The following is a 19,251-nucleotide window of genomic DNA, read 5'->3' as shown; positions in this document are numbered from 1 at the left end:
TCAACAAATATTAGTTTATTCAAAGAATATTAAGCAATATACAGACATTTCTAATTGCATTTGCATTGTCTAAATTTAAATTGAATAACAGTGTTTTCTACAGGATCATTATGATGCTAAATGCTCCATTATTTCCCAGTCTCTGATGAAAACTACTGGAGCGCCATGGACATATATTCAGAGACAGGAAGACAGTGGAGGTGAGTCCATGCAACACCTGTGTAAAATAATAATGCTTGTCTTCAAACTGCAAGTCAGAGAATTGTTTTCATCTGTAATATCCTAATCAGAACAAGCACTTACATCTCTTCCTTTATAAACACCAGAGATCATATTTTTAATTCCTTAATAAGATATCACAAATTGTGTTACCAAGTATGAGATGGGCCATAATTAATAATAATTGAAGGAGTTAAAAATGGCCAAAAATTGGGGCTGGCACTGTGGCACAGTGAGTTAAAGCCCTGGCGTATAGCGCCGGTATCCTGTGTGGACGCCAGTTCAAGTCCTGGCTGTTCCACTTCTGATCCAGCTGTCTGTTAAAGACCTGGGAAAGTGTAGAAGATGGCCCGATTCCTTGGGCCCCTGCACCCACATGGGAAACCCAGAAGAAGCTCCTGTTGCAGCCACTCTCTCTCTCTTTTACTCTCTCTCTCTTTCTTTGAGTGTATGTGTGTCTCTACCTCTCTCTGTAACTCTTTCAAATAAATAAAATAAATCTTTTTAAAAATGGCCAAAAATGATAGTGCAGTTTCAGTGGTTCTACGATGACCTTTACCAACAATACTAGCCCCCTCTTCAAAGTCACCTTACACTTTCCCAAACAAATACCTCCTGTATGGACCATTATCTGAAATTAGAAAACTGAGAGCCTTATTTACTTATTGTTTACCTCCTTTTAAAAGGCAATAAAGTCTGGGAGAATAAACATGAGTCATAGGAGGTAACTTGTTTGTATCTCCACAAATATTTTGCAAATTCTTGGTGAGTGTGAAACAACATTCAAGAGAAGAAAATGGGGGTGTCTCTCCCCCCAAGTCACTCATAGTCCAGTGAGGAAGACCCACCAGCTCATGAGCTGATGGTGATAAGTTGAGGGTTCATACGGAGGAGCTGTGTGTGAGTGACAGAGGAGCAGATGTACACGTGATTACACTTCAGTCCTCCTGACTCAAGAAGTGCCCCAGACCGGCTAACAGTCAGGAAATCTGCAGAAGCCTACAGACAAGTGTTGAGCAGCAATAACATGGTAAAGGCAAAAAAATCCACAGAGGCAGGGATAGCAAAGGAAAAGAACTCCAGGCATGTTCAAAGGCACAATGGTGAGAAAAGGGTAGGCGTGAAAACGTCCCATACAGTTGGAGCTTAGAGAATTACAGAGGGATGAAGCTGTGCATTTCCTTGAGTCTCTTACTAGGGTCTGTGCGTTAGGTTAATTATATTATTGGATCCTGGTGACGACACTGTGAGTCATTATCATGTCCATTTTGCAGTTAAGGAAGATAAAGTTTAAAGTTCAAAGAGGAGGCCGGCGCCGCAGCTCACTAGACTAATCCTCCGCCTAGCGGCGCCGGCACACCGGGTTCTAGTCCCGGTCGGGGCACCGGATTCTGTCCCGGTTGCCCCTCTTCCAGGCCAGCCCTCTGCTGTGGCCAGGGAGTGCAGTGGAGGATGGCCCAGGTGCTTGGGCCCTGCACCCCATGGGAGACCAGGAAAAGCACCTGGATCCTGGCTCCTGCCATCGGATCAGCGCGGTGTGCCGGCCGCAGCGCGCCGGCCGCGGCGGCCATTGGAGGGTGAACCAACGGCAAAGGAAGACCTTTCTCTCTGTCTCTCTCTCTCACTGTCCACTCTGCCTGTCAAAAAAAAAAAAAAAAATTCAAAGAGGTTAAGTAGCTTGTCCAAAGTAACCGAGTTTGTAAAATCTCAAAATCTGGCTTCAAACTGGGGAGTTTTCCAGCACCTTCTAAGTGCAGGTCATGAGTGTGAGTCAAGAATCAAAAAGGCATGGGAGGTCTTAGGAGAGATTTCAGGTGACCAAACAGAGTATGCTATCCCAAGAAGAAAGTGGACTGGCCCACTCTACTTGGCTTGAGAACCAGTCTACTAGGCCCATAGATACAAAGTGGAGGATATCTTAGAGAAAATTAAGGGCTTCCTCCATTCTACTCATTAATATAGCACCAGGGGCAGGTGCCAGACACAGTGATAAAGATGCCACTTAGGACTCCTGCATACCATAATACAATGTCTGGGTTCAAGTCCAAGCTCCATTTCTGATTCTAGCTTTCTGCCAATGCACACCCTGGGTGTCAGCAGACAATGGCTCAAATACTTGGGTCTCTGCCATCCATGTAGGAGACAGAGTGTGTTCCTGAATCCCAGTTTCTGCCTGGCCCAGGCCAAGCTGCTGTCCGCTTTTGGGCAGTGAACCAGAGGTGAAAAGCCTCTTTCTCTTTGCCTTTCATGTAAATAAACAAGTTTTTTAAAAAGAAAGATAGCATCAACCTCCAAGAAGTTGCTGCTCAGAGCTGTGCAGGCCCAGAATTCAGCATCTACCTAGGAACTTGCAAGGAACTCACCCCCCAGATCTTTAATCATTAGGTCCAGGCCACCTTCCTCCAACGGACTTCTGAGCCTACTACCTATTCTCCATGTCCCTCATCTCCAATTATCACCAGTCAACACCCAAGTGTAAGCTACCCTGGCGAGCCTGCTACTGCCACACCATCATGCCCACAGCATGCTGTATCGTCTTGCCCCAGATTCTGCAAAGCTTTCTTATCACCTCCCAAACACTGCCACTATGACCCCTGTGGTGGAATGAGAAGGCCATGCCAAGATGGCTGCTGGCAAGCAAGCATCAGTTACTCAGGAATGGCTTTGAAACCCACCTGGCAACGGAGCCTGCCTGGCAACAGACTGTGATTGGTTGGGGCATAGACCACCCCTTGACTGGATTGGCTGGTCTTGGCTATATAAGCTGTTGTATTAACTGAAATAAACGAGTCTGCGGGTTGCTTGCCTCAAGCCCACTTTCACCTGACTCCCGGGGTCTGTGTGTTGACTCTGCGCCTCTTGCCCACACCACGCTCCTCCACGAATCCACTGCAACATTGTTAAGAATTCAACTGCAACAGACCCCAAAGCTGCTGCCTCAATACAAGCAAACTCCTTTTTACCCCAACCCTCCTCTTTTAGAGCATCCGGTTCAGCTCACTCTTTCCCTTATCTAAAGCCCCTGAGGCTGCTGCTTCCACAGCATCCCTCTCAGATGAGCTAAGCTTCCTCCTTGCTCCCTACTGCCACGTCCAACTTTCCTGTAAAAACAACAAGGACAACAGCAAGTCTGCTGTGAGGCTCCTGCCCTATGACCAGACTGTCCTCTTTTCTGTCTATAATCACCGACTCTTGGCCATACCATCCCTTGCCTCTGGTCTTGGCCTGAGTAGCATTGCCTTCTCCATGGACAATTTATCCCATGTTCTATGGCTTCTCAGCATTTTGACTTCCTCTTTCTAAGAATCCTGCTTTCTACCTCAGACACTTTCTTCCTCAGTCACCAAAGAGATGTGCCATCCAGAACTTCACTGTCGAAATTTCCGATTCCAGTTCCCTGTTGTATTTCCCCCATGTGCTTGTTCTGCTGCTATTGCCAAGACTGGTCCCAACACCCTTAACCCATTAACTGCTGCACTTTCTCCCAATCCAGCAGTCTGTCTATTCTTCACTTCTCTATCTTAATGCCATTCTGTGCCCACTATATCAACAATGCTTGCCAATTCCCTAAGTGCTTTTAGTTTTTATCATGTACACCTAGAAAAATCCCATTTTGGGGTCCCCCAACCAGGTTCTCTTGATATGTCTGCACCAAGGTAAACAAATAATGCTGGGAAAATGAAAGACTACACAATACCACTCATGATCAGCAATCTCCAGTGGGCTCTAAAATCATGTTATTGCCTTACTATATTTTGGAGGAGTCAAATTTCAGGTCCTTTTCTCCATCCTGAAATCTCCTACCAAGCTGTCTGCTTAGACACCAGTGGCCCTCCTCAGAGATGGGGAATATTCTTGCCTCATATTTCACACCGAAAATTAAAACCCTAATGTGATTGTCCCTAAATTTCCTTCTACCAAATGTGCAAAGTGCTCAACATCAGCAACTCTCATCTTGTCCTTTCTGTTGTATTCAAGGAGGTATCTCATTTCATCTCCAAGAGTCATTCTTCGAAGTGAGCTTCAGATTCTGTCAGAAGTCTCAAGTAACCAAATCTGGTGTATTTACCACCTAAATAGCAACTCCATCAGCCTGACTTTCTCTATCTTGTCTACCATTGCTGTCATCGAAGCAACCCTCAACTATCACCCTGTTGATCTCACCCTGGAAAAAGACTTCCTCACTAGGCTCCCTGAATCCACCCCAAAAGTCCCCAAGTGTTCTCCACTATGAACCTAGGATGGTCTTTGCTTTCTTTTCTGTGTGCCCATTGGTTTACAGCCCTACTGCGGGTCTCCATTATACTTAGAATCAAGTGCAGGCTTCAGCATGGCCTGCTTGGTCACATCTCACCTACATATCCAGACTCATCTTTTCCTACTTTGCTTTTTCTCTGTGAATTCCTGCTGCTACGTTCTTCTCTCAGCACCTCAAGAATTTGTTGTTCCCTAAGCTCATAAACCCCTTGTTTATGCCATTTCTGTATCCAGAACACTTTTCCTCTCCCCAGTCTCTTTCTAGTCAGAGTTATAGTCATTCATAGAATTGGATTACCTTCCTCATATATAGCTCAGATTTAATCATATGTGGTTGTGTGATTACTGTGGGGAGCAACTCGGACTAGACTGTTACTGGAATTAAGACTTATTCTATACATCTGCTCTCCCACAATATGGCGCTGAGAAGGCAGTAAACAACTTCTACGCAGCTGCCTCTCGCCAACTTGAGTGATGACCTGCAGGAGCTGATCCTGCTCCTGATTGGAGGAGAGCAGCGTGCTCAGCGTGTGGGTAGCAGAGTTGGGATTGGTGGAAGAGGACTATAAAGGAGGAGAGAGACAACATGCACCAGGATCATCTATCTGAAGGAACACCTGAGCAGCCCCCGAGAGAGCCAGCCGGCGGTGTGCCGCTCCCCCGCGGAAGTGGGGAAAGTGGCAGGGGGAACCGCCCTTCCACGGAGGTGGAAGGGTCGGTAGCCAACCTGGGAAGAACCAGCAGCAAACCCGGGGAGGGCCGAGCAGACAAAAGAACAGCGCAGGGTCCTGTGTCGTTCCTCCACAAAGACGGGGAGCGACAATTACTTATTTAATTATTATTAACCATTGGCTTATTCATTCTTCAACAAAGATTTATTGATCATCTACTCTGTCCTAGGCACTGGAGGCAGTATTGAATAACAAAGACAAAAATAGTTTATTGTCTAGAGGAAAGACACATAGAAAAAAATAAATTATTTAAGAACAAATGGGGTGGACATTTGATCTCGTGGGTAAGACACCAGTTAAGATGTCTGTGTCCCACACTGGTGTGCCTGGGTTTAGTGCCCAGCCCTGGATTCCCAATCCAGCTTCCTGCTAATGCAGATCTTAGAAGGAAGTAGTGATGGCTCTAACAGGTAAGTCCCTGTCACTCATGTGGAGAGCAGGGTTGAGTTCTCAGCTCCCTACTTCAGCCAGGCCTAGTCCTAGACATTGCAGGCATTTGGGAAGTGAACCAGTAGATGAGAGATCCCTCTGTCTCTGTGTGTCATTGTTTCTCTGTCCCTCAAATAAATTAAAAATTAGAAGAAAAAGGTAACACACCTTGATGATTCACATGATGGAGTAAATAACCAGGAATTGGGAGAAGGAGGGCAAAATGTGTATGTGAGAGAAAGTTAGGCAGTGGCTTGACATTTAAAATAGCATGATCAGGGATGATTTCATGAAAATTTGGCATTCGAGCAGAATCAGGAGCAAGTTGGGGTATCTGGAAAAGCTCCAGGCAGAGGAACTAGAAAAGGTTGAGTACTGAAGGCAGCAAGGTGAGAGAGAGTTTATATTGGAGGAGGAGCCAGGAGGCCAATGGAGTAAAGTAGAGCAAAAGAAAGATAAAGGCAAAGATAGTAGAGGAAGTGGTGAGAAAGAGGCCCATGGCAAAGCTGTGAGCAAAACCAGATTCCCGGGCAAGTGTCCCCAGCATTCACACAGGGTCTCACACCCAGAAGAGCCCTAGACCCAGGTCTGGTTTAGTGCTCCTCTCTCACCATCTGGAATGTCTTTAGGTTTTGAACAAGAGTCTGCATATTAAACAAGCAGTCTTGCCTGTAGGACCTACAGGGCCACTGCTCCAGGCCACAGCTCTTCCTCACAGACAGAGAGGAGTATGGGTTCCAAGCCAAGGAGCAACAAGGTCTCGTGTATGTTTAACAAGGTCCTTCTGACTGATTCATTGAGCAGGGTCAGTGGCAGTCATGGGAGCAGACTTAGTAAGAAGTCTCTGGCATGACAATCAGAATAAGAGACTCATTAGGCCTATGCCAGGTGGTAGAGATGTGTGGATTCAGGTCCTGGTGGACAGGTAAAGGGAACTTTCCTAACAGACAGGCTGTGGAATATAAGAAAGCAAGGCAAGTCAAGGGTGGATTCAGTGATTTAGTGTTGAGTAGCTAGAGTGCAAAGGGTCCACAGGCTGAGCCATGGAAGATTTCAGGAGCAGGTTTGCCAGGGGTGATGGCAAATGAGAGAGGTTCACTTACAAATGTGTTACACACTGAGGTGCCCAGGAATCATCGAAGTGAGGGGTAAAGAGGCAAAGTGCATTTTGGAATCCAGAGTTTCAAAAAGAGTTACATTTTATGCTCATTCTATCCCTAGCATTTGTGGGAATATAAAGCCAGATAGTAACTGCTAAATAAATATTTGGTGGGGCAGGTTAAGCCACTACTTGCTATGCCCACATCCCATATGGGAGTGTCTGTATTTGAATCCCAGCTCTGTTTCCAGTTCCAGCTTCCTACTAATTCACACCTTAGGAAGCAGCAGGTAATGGCTCAAGTAATTTGGGTCCTGACATCCACATGGGAGATCTGGATCCAGTCCCTGGCTCCTGACTTTAGCCTGGACCAGCCTCAGCTATTGAGGACATTTGAGAAATAAATCAGTGGACAGGAGATCTCTCTCTGTCTTTATCTCTCTGTCTTTCAAATACCATGAACATTTAAAAATAAATAAATATTTGGTGGATGAATGAAACAATGTTGAAAACACTAGGAGAAAACCAAGATGGCAGAATAGTAGCAGGATGATCTGAATCACGCTGGGAAAAATTAATAATTAAGGAGGAGAGAAGACACATTCCTGAGATAGGGCTGTGGGAAACTCACAGCAGAAAACCCAGGAGAACAGCAGAAGCCGGCCAGGTCCACACCGAGAGCGAGTATGAAGGGGTAACAGCGAAGGCTCGGACCAGAGAGGCCAACACCGGCTGCCAGTGCACCAGATATGATAGAAATTTCCTGGTCCACGGGGCTTTGGATAGCAGTGGGAGGGAGAGGTTGGCGAACTGCTTTTGAAGTTCCACACAGGAAAACAAAGGAGGGGGTAAATATTGAGGAACAGGTAGAGAAGTCAGGCACTGCCCTACCCACCTCCCTTCTACCCCTTCCCCCACCTGGACTTGCAAGGGGAGAAGTCATCTTGCCCTGTTGTTTGTTTATCTGCTTGGACACAAGTAGGAGACTGCCACCCTTGCTTCCCGTGCACATGCCCATCAATCATGGGGGTTGCCTCACCTTACACTTCACCCAAGAACTAGGGCCACAGCAATCCAGAATTTCTTCCCCCACCACACAGGCTGTGCAGCCAGGGGAAGCCCTGTCTATTGGAAGCTTGTAACTGCTCCCACTACCATTGAAAAATGAGCTGGGAGCCAGTAGGAGGGGCTCTGTGCACCCAAACTAGTACCTACCCCCACCATCACCTAGAAGTTAGCCAGAATCCAGTGGGTGGGGCTCCATGCACCCAAGCAGGTACCCACCCACCCCACCACAACTAAGAAGTGAGCTGGGTGCCAACAGACAGGGTTCTGCACACCCACTCAAAACAGACAGACCCATAGCAGCTCATAACAGAAGAAACCATGCCCACTGGAAAGGCGCCACAGAAAACCAGCCAGACCAAAAAAAAAAAAAAAAAAAAAAAAAAAAAAAAAAAAAAACACACAAATGCTGAAAGGCAAAGGAAGAACACTAAATAAGAATAAGGAAGACAAAATAAGTCCCCCAAAGGAACACTGCAACACTTCAATAAGTAGAAGGGGAAGATGAAGAGATTGAGAATATGCCAGAAATGGAATTCAGAAAATTAATTGGCAGACTACTTAGAAGCAATCAGAAACAATTTCACGAACTAAATGAAAAGTTTTCCCATGAAATTGAGATACTAAAGATAAGCCAGAATGAAATACTAGAAATGAAGAATGCAATAGATCAAACCAAACCCAAAACTAGTAGGAGAAAAGAAATAATTAAAATTAGAGGAGAAAGCAACAAAATCAAATTAATTAAAATTAAATAATTAAAATTAGAGAAGAAAGCAACCAAAAAAAAAAAAAAACCCAGCAAAACAAAGAGATGATTTTTAGAAAAAAATAAATAAAATTGACAAACCATTGGTCCAACTAACCAAAAAAAGGAGGGAGAAGATCCAATTAATAAAATCAGAGGTGAAAAGGGAAATGTAACAGACACCACAGAAATTAAAAGAATCATCAGAAATTACTGCAAAGAGCTGTACACCAACAAAACGGGAAACCTAAAATAAATGGATAGATCCCTTGACACATAGGACCTATCTAAATTGAACCAGGAAGACATAGAAAACCTAAACAGACCAACAACCAAGACAAATTTAATCAGTAATAAAGACCCTACCAACAAAGAAAAGCCCAGGACCAGATGGCTTTACCGCTGAATTCTACCAGACATTTAAAGAACTAACTCCAATTCTTCTCAAGTTATTCAAAACAACTGAAAGGGAGGGAATCCTCCCAAATTCTTTCTACAAAGCTAGCATCACCTTAATTCCTAAACCTAAAAAAGATACAACAGAGAAAGAGAACTACAGACCAATCTCTCTGATGAACATAGATGCAAAACTTCTCAACAAAATACTAGCAACTTGAATCCAACAACATATCAAAAAGATCATCCACTCAGACCAAGTGGGATTTATTCCTGATATGCAAGGATGGTTCAACATTCACCAATCAATGTGATACATCACATTAACAAACTGAATAAAAACCATATGATTATCTCAATAGATGCAGAGAAAGCATGTGACAAAATGCAATACCCTTTCATGATGAAAACTTTAAGCAAATCTGGAATAGAAGGAACACTTCTCAACAATATATTACAAACACATGCCAGTGTCCCATTGAATGGGGAAAAGTTGGAAGCAATCCCACTGAATCTGGAACCAGACAAGGATGCCCAATCTCACCACTGCTTTTCAATAGAGTCCTGGAAGTTTTAGCCAGAGCCATTAAATAAGAAAAAGAAATCAAAGGGATACAAATCAGAAAGGAGGAAGTCAAATTATCCCTATTCACTGATGACATGATTCTACATACAGGGGATCAAAAAGACTCCACCAAGAGACTATTGGAATTTAATGAAGAGTTTGGAGATATAAAATGAACACACAAAAATCAAGAGCCTTTGTATATGCAGACAATGCCACAGCAGAAAAAGAGCTTCAAAGATCAATCCCATTCACAATAGCCACCAAAAAAAAAAAAAATCAAATACCTTGAAATAAATCTAACCAAAGATGTCAAAGATCTCTATGATGAGAATTACGAAACATTAAAGAAAGAAATAAAAGAAGATACACACACACACAAAAAAAAAAAAGGAAAAAATCTTCTATGTTCATGGATTAGAAGAATTAAGATAATCAAAATGTCCATACTACCAAAAGCAACTTACAGATTCAAAGCAATACCCATCAAAATACTAAAGATATTCTTCTCAAATATAGAAAAAGTGACGCTGGAATTCATATGGAAACACAAGAGACCCTGAATAGCTATAGCAATCTTATATAACAAAAACAAAGTTGGAGGCATCACAATACCAGAACTCAAGACAACCTACAGGGTAGTTATAATCAAAATGGCCTGGTACTGTTACAAAAATAGGTGGACAGAACAATGGAACAGAATAAAAGCACCCAAAATCAATTCAAATATAAACAACCTGCCAATCTTCAACAAAAGAACTAAAATCAACCCCTGGAGCATGGAAAGTCTCTTCAACAAGTGGTGCTGGGAAAACTGGATCTCCACATGCAGAAGCATGAAGCAAGACCTTTACCTGACACCTTTCACCAAAATCCATTCAAAATGAACTAAAGACCTAAATCTATGACCTGACACCATCAAATTACTAGAGAACACTGAGGAAACCCTACAAGACATTGGCATAGACAAAGAGTTCCTGGAAAAAAACCCAGAGGCACAGGCAATCAAAGCCAAAATAGGCAAATGGAATTACATCAAATTGAGAAGTTTCTGAACTGCAAAAGAAACAAAAAGCAAGGTGAAGAGATGACCAACAAAATGAGAGAAAATATCTGCAAACTATACAACTGATAAAGGATTAATAACCAGAATACATAAAGAGCTCAGGAAACTCAACAACAACAAAACAAACAATCCAGTTGAGAAATGGACAAAGGAATTAAATAGACATTTTTCAAAAGAGGAAATCCAAATGGCCAACAGACACATGAAAAAAATGCTCGGGATCACTAGCAATCAGGGAAATGCAAATCAAAACCGCAATGAGCATCACCTCACCTCAGTTAGAATGGCTTTCATACAGAAATCAACAAACAAATGCTGGCAAGGATGTGGAGAAAAAGGTACCCTAATTCACTGTTGGTGGGAATGTAAACTGGTAAAACCAATATCGAAGACAGTGTGGAGATACCTCAGAGGTCTGAACATATGACCCAGCGGTCCTGCTCCTGGGAATCTACCGAAGGGAAATGAAATCAGCACATGAAAGAGCTATCTGTACCTCCATGTTTATCGCAGCTCAATTCACAATATAGCAAAGACATGGAATCAACCCAAATGCCCACCAATTAAAGACTGGATTTAAAAAAACATGATATTCAGGCATTTGCAACAAAATGGAGGAAACTGGAAAACATCATACTTAGAGAAATAAGCCATTCTCAAAGGGACAAATTCTATATGTTCTCCCTGACATCCAGTAACTAATAGAGCACCTAAAAGGCAACATGTAGAAGTGAAATTGACACTATGAGAAGCAATGATTCTGAACAGCCCTTCACTTGACTATTAAGGAACAGCTTTTTATTCTATATTTTTGGTTATCCCTTCCTTTCTTCTTTCCTCTAGATTATTTTCCTTATACAAATCATTGAACACGGCCGGCGCTGCGGCTCACTAGGCTAATCCTCCGCCTAGCGGCGCCGGCACACCGGGTTCTAGTCCCGGTCGGGGCGCCGGATTCTGTCCCGGTTGCCCCTCTTCCAGGCCAGCCCTCTGCTGTGGCCAGGGAGTGCAGTGGAGGATGGCCCAGGTGCTTGGGCCCTGCACCCCATGGGAGACCAGGAAAAGCACCTGGCTCCTGGCTCCTGCCATCGGATCAGCGCGCTGCGCCGGCCGCAGCGCGCCGGCCGCGGCGGCCATTGGAGGGTGAACCAACGGCAAAGGAAGACCTTTCTCTCTGTCTCTCTCTCTCACTGTCCACTCTGCCTGTCAAAATAAAAAAAAAAAAAATCATTGAACACTAGGCTTAATCATAAATGTATAAAGTTAATTGAAGATAGATCCTAATGGGAGCCAGAGCTGTGACACAGTGAGTTAAAGCTGCTGCCTGTAGTGCCAGCAAGCCATATGGGTGCCGGTTTTAGTCCTGGCTGCTCCTCTTCCAATCCAGCTCTCTGCTGTGGCCTGGGAAAGCAGTGGAAGATGGCCCAAGTCCTTGGGCCCCTGCACCTGCATGGGAAACCTGGCAGAACTCCTGGCTCCTGGCTTCAGATTGGTTCGGCTCCAGCCACTGTGGCCATTTGAGAAGTGAACCAGTGGATGGAAGACCTCTGTGTGTGTGTGTGTGTGTGTGTGTGTCTCTACCACTCTCTGTAACTCTTTCAAATAAATAAAAATGAATCTTTAAAAAAAGAAAATAGATCTTAGTTAAAAATAAGAGTGAGAATAAGAAAGGGAAGAGGAAGAAGTGGGAGGAATGGGTGGAAGAAATTGCCAAGATCCTAAAGTTATAATTTTGAAAAGCATGAAGGGTGTAACTGCAGAGCAGTATAGTCCTACACACTCTCCTATGGACTCACTTCTAAGGGTACAGCTAAAGATAATGCCATAAGACCCCAAAATCCCTTAAGCTGGCTGATAAAAATAGTAACTTAAGTGTTATAAAAACTAAATAAGATTAAGTCTTAAAGTGACCTTATAGATAGAATCAAGTGAACAAGTGATCATATAAATAGGACTAAGGGTAAGGAAACAATAATAAACAGAATTAAAAAGGAGAGAAGGCTCCAACATGGGAAGCAGTCCATACAGCAGATTCACAGAAGGACAATTGCTTTAGGTAGCACTCCAATCTCAGAATCAGCCCTTAAGGCACTCTGGTCAGGCTTGAAAGCCCAGGAGGAGCATATGAAAGCCAAGACACTACAGCAAAAGACATTCTACACAAAGGACCCCTACGGGGAAGACCCCAGAGGAAAGAAGGGGCCACCCAAGAAGGATATACTTTTCTCTGAAGGGATGAGAGAACTTCCTCTTGCTTATGGCTCTGTCGATTTAGTAGATGCAAAAGGCTTCCACAGCTGAGACAGATCACGTCAAGAGCCTTGGGCAACCACTGATGTCATACATAAGAGTGTCATCTGTTAAATAAACAACAAGAGTCACTGTGCACTAACTTCCCATGCAGGACCTCTGTCCCCAAAGAGCTGTACCAGGAAACTTAATAGTAAAACTTGATCTCAAGAATCACTCCCTTTTAGTATGTTAAAAGGAAGATTTTATTATGTCTCATAAGTTATAGTTGTATCCAAGAGCTCACAAAAGAAGTAATATCCTTGAGTTCTTCTTTGAAGACAATTAAATTTCTAAAAGGAAAGAAGGGGGAGGAAGGACAGGAAAAGAGGAAGGGAAAAAAAAAGTGAAATAAGCAATAACAGAGATCAGCCCTTGTACAGATAGCTGAGGAACACTTCTCTTAGTTTTTTTTTTTTACTCCATTTGTTCTTTTTTTCTTTTTCTTTCTTTCTTTTTATTTTTCTTTCTCAGATAAAACAAGAGCGAGCAGGAAGCGGGGGGAGAATGGGGGTGAGGGCGAGCATGGTGGGAAGAATTATTATGTACATGTTGTATTTATGAGACACATACAAATTAAAAATAATTTTTTTTAAAAAAGAAGTAGCTGAGGGACCAGGACTACAGCATAGTAGGCTAAGCCTCCGGCTGTGGCATTGGCATCCTATATAGGCGATGGTTCTAGTCCTGGCTGTTCCTCTTCCAATCCAGCTCTCTGCTGAGGCCTGGGAAAGCAGTAGAAGATGGCCCAAGTGCTTGGGCCCCTTCACCCACTTGGGAGACCTGGAAGAAGCTTCTGATTCCTGGCTTTGGATTAGCCCATCTCTGGCTGTTGTGGCCATTTTGGGGAGTGAACCAGCAGATGGAAGACCTCTCTCTCTCTCTCTCTCTCCCCCCCCCTTTCTGTAACTTTGCCTCTCAAATAAATAAATATATCTTTTTAAAAAAGCAGCTGAAAGGTTGAGACACATAGCAGAAGGTGGCGACTCAGAGCTGTGCAGTGCTTCGAATAGTCTTCATGGGGTAGGGAGGTTCTCTGGTTTGAATGTCCTCTCCAAAGTGCATATTGAAATTTAATTGTCATTGTAGCAGTATTAAAGGTGATTAGGTCATGGGGACTATGTCCTTATGAATGGATTAATGCCATCACAGGAGTAGGTTAGTTATCATGAGTTCAGATCCCTTTTCTCACTCTTTCTCTCTCTCCCTCTCTCCTCCTCTCTCCTTCCCTCCAGTACTCCCTTGCATATAATGCCTTCTGTCATATTATGATGCAGCACAAAGGCCCTCACCACACTTGGACCTTTGATCTTTGTTCCCAACCTCCAGAACCATGAGCCAAGTAAACTTGTATTGTTTATGAAAAAAAAAGAAAGAAAAAGAAAACACTAGGAGAGCTGATACACTTGAAAAATATTTTATATGCAGAAATGCAGAAATAAAAAAGATCGAAGTCAATATATAAAATAGAAATTTAAAAAATAGATAAATAAATCCTGGGGCCAACGCTGTGGCCTAGCAGGTAAAGTGACCACCTGCACCAACGGCATCTCATAGGGACTCCACTTCCCATCTAGCTCCCTGCTAATGCACCTGGGAAAGCAGTGGAAGATGGCCCTTCCACCCACATGGAGACCTGGAAGAAGCTCCTTACTCTTGGCTTCAGATAGACCCAGTTTTAGCAGTTGTAGCCATTTGGGCAGTGACCCAGCAGATGGAAGATATTCTCTCTCTCTCTCTCTCTCTCTCTCTCTCTCTCTCTCTCTGTATAAACTGCTGATAAAAATCAGAGTGAAGGAAAAGATAAGGATGGCCTCCTCTCTTCACGTGTTCTGGCAGGAAATTCTTGCACTTATCCTCTCTTGCCTGCCTGTTGTTCTCACAGATAAATGGTGGCAGGATGTGAGTAGATGAGTAAATTGCAGATCAGTTCCCAGTGGATTCTGTTTCTTCTTCCTTGAAGAAATGAGGACGGAGGGTTGTGCAATGTCAGAAAGAGCAGTGCACAGTGCACTTCAAATGTGCTTAAGAGGTTTGTCTTTGTTTTAGTTCTGTCCCAAGGAAAGTCTTTGTCACAGCGTGAAGTTTGTGGAAGGCAAACAGCACACAGAGAGGGAGGGAGAAGGAGGTAGGAGGGAGGGAGAACAGCAAGCAAAGGGACACTATTACTATCAAAATTAATTCGCTGGGGTGGACATTGTGGCACAGAAGTTTAAGCTGGCATTTGGGACACCTTCATTCCACATCAGAGTCCCTCTTCCTCTCCCAGACCCCGCTTCCTGCTGATGTGTCTCAGAAGGCAGCAGATGATGGCTCAAGTACCTGGGTCCCTGACACTCACATGGGAGACTTACTGGCTTCAGCCTGGCCTAGCCCCAGGTGTTGAGGACATTTGGGGAGTGAATTAGCAGATAGATGATTTCTCTCTCTCTCTCTCTCTCTCTCTCTCTCTCTCTCTCTCTCTCTCCTTTCTCCCCCATTCCTCTGGTTGCTCTTTCAAATAAGTAAATAAATATTTTTAAATGAATCTGCTGAGCAACAACCAAAATGTTGTAGGAAGTTGATGGGGAAAACAACACATAGAGGAAACACAACAAGGAAGAGAAAAAATAAATAAAAGGTTAAAAAAAATGAGGGTCTGACTAGCATCAGAAATGTAATCTGATGTACTCTAATTAGTTTGTCTCGTGTGCTATTTTGGTTTAGTTGTTTTTACTAGTCTGGTGTGTATGTATGGTTTATCTTGAAAAGGTAGAATTTGCTCTGAATGTCAAAGCAATTTCAGCTCTTGCAAGAGAAAGCAGCTGAATAGATAGCAAGCAAAATATAGTATATTATTCTCAGCTCAAAAAAATTAAAAACAAACAAACAAACCAAAAAAACCCAAATCTCCTTGCGGGAATTTGCATAGTAGTCAGACGTGGGTTGCAGCTGTGGGCAGCCTGGCTGGGGTTCACTCTATTCTTGGATGTCCGAGCTGAGGCCAAGCAGGATAGAAGTCATTTACTGCTGCTATAGTCACTTCTTCTAATGAGGCTCACTTGTTCAATCAAATTTCCCAAACCTGTGTGCAAGGCTCTTGCAATTAGACGTGCCATGCCCTTTTCATGGCAAAACACAAAACTTCATGCTTCTGTCCATGAAGTTCTGAAATGTAGTCTTCCTCTCCCATTAAAAGGATTGCTGGTTTTCAGAGGAAAGTTTGGGAGAGTTTTGTTTTGTTTTGTTTTGTTTTTTTCATTTTTCTTTTCCACTCCTTTTGTTAACAAAAAGTCATGTGGCTTAGTAGTTAAGATGTCACTTGAGATACCTATATCCCAATCCCAGTACCTGGATTCGAGTTTCTGATTCCAGATTCCTGTTAATGGGCATCCTGGGAAGGAGCAGGTGATGACTCAAGTAGTTGAGTCCCCATCACCCCACATGAAAGACCTAAATTGAATTCTCAGCTCCTGGCTTCTGCCTGGCTCAGTTGCAGCTGTTATAGGCATCTGGGGAATGAACCAGTGGAGAGGAGATTTCTATGTCTTTCTTCCTTTCAAATTAAATAAATAGATAGATAGATAAAATATTTTAAAGTGGGTCATAAGTGCACATATTTTCCTCAAAGTTAAATAGGCGCCTCTCTTTCTTTGAGTAGTAATGTGATGTGCCCAACTTTCTGGTTGTATGGCTCTTAAATGCACTCCAACTAACATTAAGGATTAATTCTCTTGATTACAAGCTAAGAATCTGTGCCTATTCAAACTTACTTTCTACCTGAATAAATTCATAACTTGAAAAAGAAAAAAGATGATGAAGTTGCCAATAATGAGCATTTCTAGTGTTTGGAACTCAGTCTCTTAATATTTTTTTAACCTATCAGGATGTTTATATGTTTTAGAAAATAGATTTATTTTTAAGCTTCAGTATAAATTTCTATATGAAGCACATCAGAAAAATCTGTAGACTATCAATGCTTTATTTCTGTTACCAGAAGCTCTGCTTCAGAATTGTGTGAAACATAGGTAAAAATCAACTTTAGGGTGAGACGTTCCCAAAACAGGCTTTTGATGGAGGGCTATTTATTCTCAGTCTCTATAGGCAAACTATATATTTTTAGGGGCCAGCGCTGTGGCATAGTGGGTAAGGTCTCTGCCTGCCGTGCTGGCATCCCATATGGGTGCCAATTCAAGTCCTCACTGCTTGTCTTCCAATCTAGCTCTCTGCTAACGGCCTGGGAAAGCAGTGGAAGACGGCCCAAGTCTTTGGGCCCCTGTAATCATGTGGGAGACCAGGAAGAAGCTCCAGGCACCTGGCTTTGGATCTGCCCAGCTCCAGCCATTGCAACCATTTGGGGAGTGAACCAGGGAGTGGAAGACCTCTCTCTTTCTCACTGTCTCTGCCTCTCTGTAACTCTGCCTTTCAAATAATAAATAAATAAATCTTTTTTAAAAAAATTTTTTTAAAAAGCAAAGAAGAGCCAGCGCCATGGCTCACTGGGCTAATCCTCCGCCTTGTGGCGCCGGCACACCGAGGTCTAGTCCCGGTCGGGGCACCGGATTCTGTCCCGGTTGCCCCTCTTCCAGGACAGCTCTCTGCTGTGGCCAGGGAGTGCAGTGGAGGATGGCCCAAGTACTTGGCCCTGCACCCCATAGGAGACCAGGAGAAGCACCTGGCTCCTGCCATCGGATCAGCGCGGTGCACCGGCCGCAGAGCACTAGCTGAGGCGGCCATTGGAGGGTGAACTAACGGCAAAAGAAAGACCTTTCTCTCTGTCTCTGTTTCTCACTGTCCACTCTGCCTGTCAAAAAAAGACTCAAAAAAAAAAAAAAAAGGCAAAGAAGAACATGTTCTAAATGGTTCTAAATCTTGGTATATAGATCTATATTTACATCATTTGACACCTATCACATAGATCAGAGGGAGCTAAGGAAAAAAGGGATTTATAAATGAAAATTGAAAGTGAATTTTTTGGGGAGGCCAGCATTGTGGCACAGCAGGTTAAGCTGCCACCAGTAATGCCGGCATTCAATGTGGATTTCAGTTCGAGTCCTGGCTGCTCCACTTCCTATCCAGCTCCCTACTAATGTACTTGGGAAAGCAGCAGAAGATAGCCCAAGTGCTTGGGGAGACCCATAGGGAGTTTCTGGCTCCTGGCTTCAGCCTGGCCCAATCCTGGCTGTTGGGCTATTCGGGGAGTGATCCAGAGGATGGAAGCTCAGTCTCTCTCTCTCTTTCTCCACACCCTCCCTCTTTCTATAATTCTGCCTTTCAAATAAACAAAACAAACCTTTAAAAACAACAAAAAATGAATTTCTCTTGACCCAGAGATAAATACAAAACTACTTTCCAAGAAAACGAAATAGGGGATACATGTAATATTTGCCCTTGAAAGGTATATAAAGATCAAAAGTGTATATGCAATAAGAGGCTCTTTTCTATTTCAATGTGTTTAGGTACATTAAGACTTTTAAAATTATAATTCTTTTTTTCAAATATATTTCCTTTTATAGCTTTATTTAACTATGTACGTTAAGAAAGCACACACCTTCAGACTGAAAATTGTCCTTAACAAAAGGAAGCCTGAGAAAACAAGGAGAAAGGCATGAAAGCTACATTTCCCTAGACTCTGAGATTCCACACACTAATAAAATGTCTGTCATTAAAAAGACAGGAAGACAAAGTCTCAGGATAAGGAAGAGGTTTCTTTTTAAAATCAAAGACATAGGGGCCGGTGCTGTGGTGTGGTGGGTGGAGCCATCGCCTGTAGTGCCAGCATCACTTGTGGGTTCCAGTTCAGGTCTCATTGCTCCGCTTCCGGTCCAGCTCTCTGCTGTGGCCTGGGAGGGCAGTGGAGGATGGCCCAGGTCCTTGGGCCCTGCACCCACGTGGGAGACCCAAAGGAGGCTCCTGGCTGCTGGCTTCAGATGGCTGCAGCTCTGGCCATAGCAGCCATCCGGGGGTGTGAGCCAGCAGATGGAAGACCTCTCTGTGCCTCTGCCTTTCAAATAAATAAATAAATCATTTTTTAAAAAAAATCAAAGACATATAACTTCTCAAAAATCTCCCTATGTAGACCTTTCTACTTACACATTAGAAGACTGGGTTAAAAAATAAAATAAAATTGTGACATCCTGGCCAAATCCTTGAACTAAATATGTAAAGTATTAGCTACATGGCAGACCAAACCCTGGTCAACTACATATTTACTTTCCAGCATCTTGCTAAGATCAAGTGAAGCATGTATATAAAAGCTCATCAGCGGGGCCAGCATTGTAGTGTTAACAGGTTAAGCTGCCCCCTGCAATGCTGGCATCCCACAGGGGCACTGGCCATAGAGTCCCGGATGCCCCACTTCCCATCCAGCTCCCTGTTAATGCACCTAGGTAAGAAGCAGATGGCCCA

The sequence above is a fragment of the Oryctolagus cuniculus genome, chromosome 14 (assembly GCF_051225735.1).
Source record: "Oryctolagus cuniculus isolate XC-2025 breed Fujian yellow rabbit chromosome 14, ASM5122573v1, whole genome shotgun sequence".
NCBI lineage: Eukaryota > Metazoa > Chordata > Mammalia > Lagomorpha > Leporidae > Oryctolagus > Oryctolagus cuniculus.
This window is presented reverse-complemented; position numbering follows the sequence as displayed.